Source organism: Pseudonaja textilis, chromosome 9, assembly GCF_049901715.1.
Source record: "Pseudonaja textilis isolate UNSWEBS1 chromosome 9, rPseTex1.2, whole genome shotgun sequence".
Lineage (NCBI taxonomy): Eukaryota > Metazoa > Chordata > Lepidosauria > Squamata > Elapidae > Pseudonaja > Pseudonaja textilis.
Genome location: NC_141998.1, coordinates 21,790,332 through 21,799,848, shown reverse-complemented (window position 1 = coordinate 21,799,848; position 9,517 = coordinate 21,790,332).

The following is a 9,517-nucleotide window of genomic DNA, read 5'->3' as shown; positions in this document are numbered from 1 at the left end:
AAGTCTGGAATACTCTACCTGACTCTGTGGTTTCTTCCCCAAACCCAAAGAACTTTAACCTTAGACTGTCTACTATTGACCTCACCCCTTTCCTAAGAGGTCTGTAGGGGGCGTGCATAAGCGCACCAACGTGCCTACCATCCCTGTCCTATTGTTTCCTTTATTTTTCTTATATGTACCCATTTCATGTATTCATAACTATGTGTATACTTATACCTATTATCTTGTAAGCAATTGACAAATCAAATAAACAAACAAACAAACAAACAAACCAACCAATCAATCAATCAATCAATCAAAATCAAAATCATGAGCCTTGAGCCACATTCCCAAAACTTCAGAGAATTTATTAAAAGTTAACATGCTGGTATTTGCCTGGGCATTTGCTCCTTGTGGAAATGCAGCCAGTTTTGATTCCCCCGCAAAAAAAATTATAATCAGTGAATGCCGTCAGTGTCTTAGGAAGATAAATGAATGGTGTGTCTTTATATACTACGACTAGTCACTTCACTAGCTTCTTTCTCCACTTGCTATTAACTCTTCAAAAATGTATTTGACCCCAGCCTGCAGAATTTTAGCTGCTTGGGACTTCTTAGAAGTACATCGGGGATGGTGTACCCAAATTAGAAAAGGTGGACTGTTTTCCATCTTTTGTTTCCTGTGAACAAGTTCATAATGCCTGTGGAACACCCTTCTCCTTATACCTGGGAGATCCCTCGTTCTTTTAACCTTCCACAAATCCTTTTAGCCTTCCACAATCCCCTCTAAACTTTCCTTTAACCCTCCTTAGATCCCAAAGATCCCTCATGATTGAATGTTCCACAAAGCCTTGGGAGAGCTGGCTTCCCTCCCAAGATAGGCTGAAGTCAAAGCTGAAAGTTGGCCGTGTTGACTGCATCACAGCAGAAGGGTTGTGGCACCCAGGTTTTTGTTTCCTTTTTATTAATTTTTATTAAACAATTTTTCTCATATACGACATCATTTCCATTCATTGCAATGCTTCCGTGACGGTATAGATACTTTTACATAAATCTTAGCTATCTGTACGTTTATCTATATTCCTTAATCTATCTCAGTCCACTATAATATTTACCTTATTGTCCTATTTTCTATTCATCTCTCTATCTGTTATTTAGGTTTTTGTTTCTGTTATCATTGTACGATGTTTGGCTTGATATAACTCAGTGATGGGATTCAAAAAATTTTACTACTGGTTCTGGGGGCATGGCTTGGTGGGCATGGCTGGGGAAGGTTACTGCAAAGTCCGATTCCCTCCCCACCCCACTAACCTGCTTTCCAGCTCCATTGTCCTGTGCAAGGCAACCAAAGAAGACCCAGCCAATCAACTGGGACTCAGGAGGCAGAGAAGAGATGGGGGCATGGCCAGTTAGAGGTGGGATTGGCCAGTTCTCCGAACTACTCAAAATTTCCGCTACCGGTTCTCCAGAACTGGTCAGAACCTGCTGAATACCACCTCTGGTTGTGCCACCCAAGTTTTTGTTGTTATCATTGTACGATGTTTAGCTTGATATAACTGTTGTGAGCCACCCAGAGTTGTGCTTTCAAAATGGGCTGCCCTGGAAAGCTGTGTTTGCCATTTAAAACACCCCCTTGTAGTTGGCACCATCCACCTCTTCCCTACAGGGAATTTCACCTGGCAGTATACAGTAGCAGAAATCCAGCATGTCTTGTTGCCTATTGGAGCAGAAGGTTCTGTGTGCCATTGGTTGGTAGTTGAGCTTGTCTTGTAGCCTTGAGTGAAATTCCAGTTGGATGCATAATTTTGTTTTGCGTGCAAGGCACCTTCCAGAAGCCCTATTTCCGGGGGTTCCAGAATGATGGGGTTAAAATGCCTTTAGAGATGATGCTTATTCAGGTGTAGCTCAAGTTCTCCTAAGAGAAAGAGGAAGAGGAGAGGAGAAGAAAAAACCAGCCAACCAAAAACTCCCTTTTCTATCCCTTTGCACTGAAAAATTATCTTGGCAGACTTTTCTGGAACACACTTAACACTTTGAGCCTTCTGCGAATCCATTTAGGGTGCCGAGTTCAGTCAAACAGGTAAAAATAGATCTCTCTTATCCTTTTTTTAGAAATCTGGGTTGAATAAAAAAAAAAACAATTAACTGTATCCTTCTAAAATGGATTAAAATGAAACAGGAACAAAGACATTCTGGAATCTCTTCTCTTCTTAAATATAAACTAGTGATCTTCTTATCCATACTCTGAACCGAAGTCTGTTTTTTCCAAGTAAAATAGAAAATCACGGGAAGCGTAGCTGATTCCTGAATTAAGGACTATCAATGATGCAATAGGTCATGTATTGCATTTATTGTTGTAGCAAATTATGAATATTTATGATTCTTTTGACTAAACAGCATGTGTATTTTTCCGTCTGATGGGAAAAAAACCCAGAATTTTACCTATAATTACTATCCATGGAATTGAAAACTGCTGGGCAATTTAGTTCACAGGGCAGGCGGGCTTACTTATTATTGGACTGCGGCTCATTCGTTATTATCATTAATAATAACAGCAACTATTTTTCAATGTTAGGTGCTATGTACAATGAATGCAATTTAAAAGCATTCACAAATATGAAATTAAACTTTCAATAATTAATGGCAGCAAAACATTCACCTCGAAGTTTACATGCTCCATGCGATAAATACACCTAAACTGTTTTTCTGAGGAATTATGCGATTGTAGTCCAACAGATTTTGAAGATAGCAAGCAGGAGAAGGTTGGGCTAATAATATATGACAAGTGAGAATGTCTGTTGATAGATAGTTGGTGTCTCTTTGCATCTGTTGAAGCTTCTGAAGAAATTCCTAGGGCGTTCTCAGAGAGAATAAACTGCTCGAAAGCATCTAACTTACTTCTCAGTTTCATTACTTCAGATTTTTTTGGGGGGAATAATAGTAGATACAAATGACTGTGGTGACTGCATGATCTTTGTTAGCTCTTTTTGACATGTCTCCAGGAATCCATGTATTAAGAAATGGTCTTCTTTAGTCATAGTAGAGAAAGAACAAGACATGGAACGTGCACCTCCAAATTGTCATCCTTGGGCCAGTCCTTTCTGTAGAAGAGGAGGCTCTTATGAACCTTCTTCGGGGAAGTTACCGCTGAGTAAATTGGATTGCAGGTAATAGTTACCTGAGAACTCAAAAGGGGCATTTTTATCCCTTCTCTCTTTTAAGATAAAAGGTAACCAGAATGGAAATCAAGTTGGAATAGAAAAGACAGGAGAGAAAAAGAGAGTAAGAGAGAGAGAGACACACACAGAGAGAAAAAGAAATAAAGAAACAAGGAAGGAAGGAAAGAAAGAGAAAGAAAGAAAGAGAGAGAGAGAGAGAGGAAGAAAGAGAAGGAAGGAAGGAAAGAGAGAGAAAGAAAAAGAAAGAAGGAAGGAAGGAAGAAGGAAAGGGAAAGAAAGACAGAGAGAGAGAGAAAGAAAGGAAGGAAGGAAGAAGGAAGGAAGGAAAGGGAGGAAGGAAAGGAGAAGGAAAGAAAGATGATCTCACCCTTTTGCAGAGGGAAGGACAAAAGGTTGACCTTGAATAACGGGGTTATGATCCTTTGGATCTCCTTAGATGCATCTTCTTTTGTGTGTGCGTGTGTGCGTGCACACACACACACACACCAGGTTTTCCAATCTGTTGGCAGAAATATTATTGAAGCTGGGCTGAGTGAGTTTAGGTTTGAGGCACTGCTTGTAACTCTAGACTTTCCTCAGAACTGCTCCTAAAATGATCTCTTTCGATGGGATGGAAGGAGGTGCAATTGTGTTAAAGGCACCCAATCCACCAAGTGGCATTTGAATGAAGCTGAGAACGCCGTGCAAAAGAAGCCACACGGACTATCTATCCTTCGTCTTCCTCCTTCAGGGAGATGGGGTTTGGGGGGCTGCCAAAGGCATCCTCTCTGGGTCATGCAAAAATGAAAGTTGGGTCTATCTTGCGTTCTCGATCGCTCCCATTTCTTTTTTTCTTTTTTTTGTGGAAGTAGATCTCTTTCTAATTGGATGGGCAGATGTGTGTTACAGTCAGGATCTGTCCATCCTCATTTTGCTGAGTGGAGGATCTGGAGCTCCAAGGAGAGGCCCCGGGGCCTCTTTTGGTGGTTGTGTGTACAGTGGGCATTTTTGTTACCAGGAATTTAGGCAGGGGTGGGATTCTACTGGTTCGCGCCTATTTACTAGAACCGGTTGTTACCATTCTAAGCAGTTCGGAGAACTAGTTGTTAGAAGAAATTACTGGCCTAATCCTGTAAGGAAGGCAGGAAGGAAACATTCTGGTGTTGCTTACAGAAACTGCCTTTCCATTAACTTTTATTACATTCTTGGCAGGACTAGACTTCCTGTTTCTGGAACTTCTCTGGAGTTTTTTTTCCCCTCCTTTGCTGGTACTTTGCTTGTGTGGAGGGACCATTCAAAGTTACAATGGCACTGAAAAAAGTGACTTATGACCATTTTTCACACTTACGACTGTTGCAGCATCCCCACAGTCACGAGAGGCCAGGCGAGGAGATGCGTGCCTCGATGTGAGTGATGTTGAGTTGGCCACGCCCAGCCAGTCACATGACCACCAAGCCACACCCACCAACTAAGCCACACCCACAGAACCAGTTGCTATAAAATTTGAATCCCATCCCTAAATTTAGGGCTCGCTTGAAGCTGTGCCCCAGAAACTTGCTAATTCTGTAATACCACTTGGCATTTGAAGGAGGCTGTCATGTTCATTATCACACAATCTTGTTCCTCTGGTTAAAAATAGCACCGACTCACTCCTGAACGAGTTAAGCCCACTGCTGCTCTCGTTCGGTCCCCATTCTTTCCTTTTAATGAAACCCTGAGTAGCTCATGCAGTTAGCTTGCACAAAGGGGAAACAACTGCCTCACTTTGCAAATGCAATGCTAGGGGAAGCATCTTGGCACCAGCCAGGAGGATTATAATTTGCCGTTAGAAGAGTGATGTCATCTCTCTGGTGACAGACACAGCTTTCTAGTTTTAGAGAAAAACTATACAAACCTATGCATGGCAATAGCACTTAGATTTATACACTACTTCACAGGGCTTTATAGCTCTCTCTAAGCTTTTTACAGAGTCAGCCTCTTGCCCCCAACAATCTGGGTCCTCATTTTTCCCACCTGGGAAAGAAGGAAGGCTGAGTCAATCTTGATCCTGGTGAGATTCGAACTGTCAAATTGCAGGCAACCGGCAGTTGGCAGAAGTAGCCTGCAATACTGCCCTCTAACCACTGCACCACCGTGGCTCATGGTCCATGGCAGAGGATATCAAACAGTCCTTGGCATGGAGAAAGAAGTATTAGTTGTTGTGGCTCCGATTCCCGAGCCTGTGCTGTCAGAGGAAGAGGACTTGGAAGATGAGGAGGAGGAACTGGGAATGCCTTCCTCCCCAGGACCTTCCTCTCTGGCAATGCCTTCCTCCCTGATAATGCCTCAGGTTCCAGCAGACAACCGAGAGGAACAGCCTGAGATTAATCAGGAGGAAGGCATATCGGAGCAGCCCCTGACAGGGAGTCAAGAGGAAGAATGTGGGCTTGATCCTAGGCAGCGTCATAGGGAGAAACTTGAGCAGCAACATAGGCATGGGAGGGTCAGAGAGTGAGCTGAGTCATTGAGCCACACCCCAGAGGGGATAAAAGTGGGTGTGTTGTCGGCTGGAACTTTGTACGGGACAAAGTTTAATCTTACTTCAGTTTTTTCGTTGTGAATGATTCTTGTGGTCTGCCTTGTAATTCTCTGTAAGTAGGTTTTTACTCGTTATCAATTCAGACTTGGCAGGCAGAGCGTGTTGGAATGCCAAGGACGTTATCAGTTCCAAAGAATTAACTCCGTGAAGTCCGAGTCAGCTTGCCTGCCTGTGTTTGTGTGAGTTTGTAGTCTTTCATCATTTGAGAAAGAAGAAAGGTGAGACAGAACAATTAGTAATACTGAAATTATTAATTTACATGGACAAAGATATATTAGTAATATTGATGTATCTGCGCTGCTTTATAAGTCCTCAGTAAAACCAAACCTGGAGTACTGCATCCAGTTTTGGTCACTGCTTTACAGAAAAGATGTTGGGACTTTGGAAAAAGTCCAAAGAAGAGCAACTCTGTTGATTAAAATCCTGGAGACAAAAACATACGAACTATGGTGGAAGGAATTGGGTCTGGCTAGTCTAGAGTAAAGAAGGACTAGGGGAGACGTGATAGCAGTGTTCCAATGTCTCAGGGGCTGCCACGAAGAAGAGGGAGTCAAGCTATTCTCCAGAGTACCTGAAGGCAGGACAAGAAGCAATGGATGGAGACTAATCAAGGGGAGAAGCAACCTGGAATTAAGGAAAACTTCCTAACAGGGAGGACAATTAACCAGTGGAACAGAAGTTGCCTTCAGAAGTTATGGAGGCTTCATCACTGGAGGTTTTTAAGAAGAGACTGGACAGCCACCTTGTGAAATAGTGTAGGATCTCCTACTTAAGCAACAGGTTGGGCTAGAAGGCCTCCAAGGTTCCTTCCAGCTCTACTCTGATTGAAGACGGTTCCTCAACCTATTCCTACTCCAAAGTACAAGAACGTAGGACTACAGGTAGTCCTTGAACTACAGCCAGTTCAAAGTTATGATGGGTCTCCCTCGGAGTTCTTAAGACCTGATCCCAAAGTTCTTCTTTAGGTCATCCCGCATCCGAAGGTAGAATGCCAGGCCTTTTCGGGAGCATCTTCTGGGCTATCATGAGATGGACGGTTTCTCATTTTATGCTGATCCATGTTCCTTCTTTCCGGTAACACTTAACTTTTGCATTAATTCCCGAAACCAACGGTTCCACCTCTTGTCAAAACAGTTGCAGACATCAGTATCCACTCCGACAGGAAATGGAATCAAAAGCACTTAAGGTCACTAGAATGGATTTTTTACCTGAGCCTTACAAGATTGCCAGGAGTATTCCCATAGGACTACGTGAGTCAAGTTGTCCACAGCATTGTCGATTTTAGGCAGACAAGGATCTCATGTGGCTTGGCGTTTGTGTGTTTGTGCACTGAGAAATCATTAAATGGGTTGCTGAATTACCGGCATCTTCCTGTCAGCTGAGCCCACAAGGAAGGGTCTCGAAATACAATCTAGCTAAGAGCCCTTTTTTATACTCGGTAGTTTCTTGAGAGATGGACGTCCTGGTGAAAGTTTGGAAATGATCAGTGAGGCCTCTAAAGCAGTGTTTCTCCACCTAAGCCATTTTAAGAGGCAAGGACTTCAACTCCCAGAATTCTTCAGCCGGTATGAGTGGCAGGGGAATTCTGGGAGTTGAAGCCCAGCCGTCTTCAAGCTGCCAAATTTGAGAAACACTGATCTAGGCCATGGCTACAACATGTGGGTGAATCTAACCGCCTACGGTTAGACTTAAGCATAGCACACAAAATTATCTGCTACAATGTCCTACCAGTCAATGACTACTTCAGCTTCAACCGCAACAATACAAGAGCGCACAACAGATACAAACTCAATGTAAACCGCTCCAAACTCGATTGCAGAAAGTATGACTTCAGCAACAGAGTGGTTAGTGCCTGGAATGCACTATCTCACTCTGTTGTTACATCCTCAAACCCCCACTCCTTTAACCTCAATCTATCCGCTATTGACTTCACCCCATTCCTAAGAGGTCTGTAAGGGGCGTGCATAAGTGCACCATCGTGCCTACCGTCCCTGTCCTGTGGTTGACCAGTGGAAGAGAAGGGGAGGAGGGAGCCAACAACCCAAGGTCATTCCCTCTGCTTGAGGGCTGCCTTTCACATTGCAAATGCAGTGATAAGGAGACACATCCAAGGGTGGGGTAGACAAAAGAGAGAGAGCAGCGGCATAGGGTAGAAGGTTTGGTTGGAGAGGGGTGCTGTGAGGTGGCACCTCCCTGAATGGACTCCTTGCTGGGCTTGTTCTTCTCTCCAGATTTTTCCCTTGATGCTTCTTCCAGCCGTCCAAGCAGAATCAGACCACTGGCATTTTAAAACCTCCTCCCTCCTTTCCTCCCCTCTCTGTTTTTCCTTCCCACCGGTTTGCATCGAAGCCTTTTTCTCGGTGTAGCTTCGTCAGTGTCTGGGAGCGTGCGTGTATGGGGAGAAAAGCGGGGTGTTGGCGAGAGGCGAGCAGCAAATACACTTTTTCTCTGGGCATTCCCACCTGTCCTTTCTCTGTCCCATCCCGGAGGGACTTCTCGCCTCGTAAGCTTGCGTGGCCCCATCGGAGCCAGTTGCTGGTTAATGCCTTGGTCTCGTGGGTGCCAAAAATAGACTCGTTGGCGGACCAGACTCCTGTTGTGGAAAAAACGGTGATGTCATCTTGGGCCAATCAGCAATAAGCCCAGCAGGAGGTGGCGATGGTGATGCAGGGGAAGGCAGGGGGGGGAGGGGGGAGAGATGAGAGGAAAGCACTTCTTTATCTTTTATCTCTTTTTTTTTTGAAGCTATTTTATGGCTGGTTTGGAGCAGTCAGGAGCAAAAACCTTTCCTGCAGATTGCAGTTAGAAACGGAAGATGGTTCAGGGCTAATTGAGAGAAAGGTCATTTAGAAATCCAGCTGCAGGACCCTGGAATCTGTCGAGAGAAATGCTGGCGGTTTTTGCCTCCGTCCATTTTGCTCGTGGTAGGAACTAGTAGTTTGGGGAAGTGGCTGTCAATCATTTATATCTTTCGGGGCGGGGTGTGTGTGAAGGGTGATCAAGAGAGCAAACCCCCCCCCCCAAAAAAAACCCTCTATCCTTCCCCCAGATGTTTGATTGGTTTGGACGGACACCAACGCGGTGGCTGTGTTCCCAAGTCACATGAATAACTGAACCATGCTTTTACTTTTATTAGCTCAAATGTCACTGGTCAGTTGCTTCCTGCAACATGCACAAGCCCTTAGCAGAACACTGGGGCAGCATTGGAAATGCAGTGAGCAAACAAAGGAACCGGCTTTGTGTGATGACCTGATTTGCACAATGGGTCATGATAATATTGGAGTTTCTGCAACCAAGCCACGAAGGGCTATCCCATCATAACCTCACCTAACAAACCTTGCCGGTGTGTAGTTCTCCGTAGGTTAAGTGGCTCAGCTTCTTCCAATCAACCAGCGAAATCACACCTGGTTTGCTTCCTGCAGAAGAATCTATAGATTCCATATTTTGTGAAGCGGGCTTACCGTTGTTTGTGGCTGATGTTTGACACCCCTATATCAGGGGTGTCAAAATTGATTTCATTGAGGGCTGCATCGGGGTTGTGTTTGACTTCGGAGCGCTGGGGTGTGTGTGGGGGTGAGTGGCCATGGTGGGTGTGGCTGGGGGTGTGGCTATGGTGGGCGTGACACAGGACTCATGTCAGGGGCACCAATAGTGGCCAAGTGCTAAGGCAGGACTTCGTTGAGACCCTCCCTCACTCTCATTATAACCTTCCTTCCTTCCTTCCTTCCTTCCTTCCTTCCTTCCTTCTTTTTCCTTCCCCTCTCCATTCTCTTTTCCTCTTCCTTCCCCTCTTCCCTTATTTT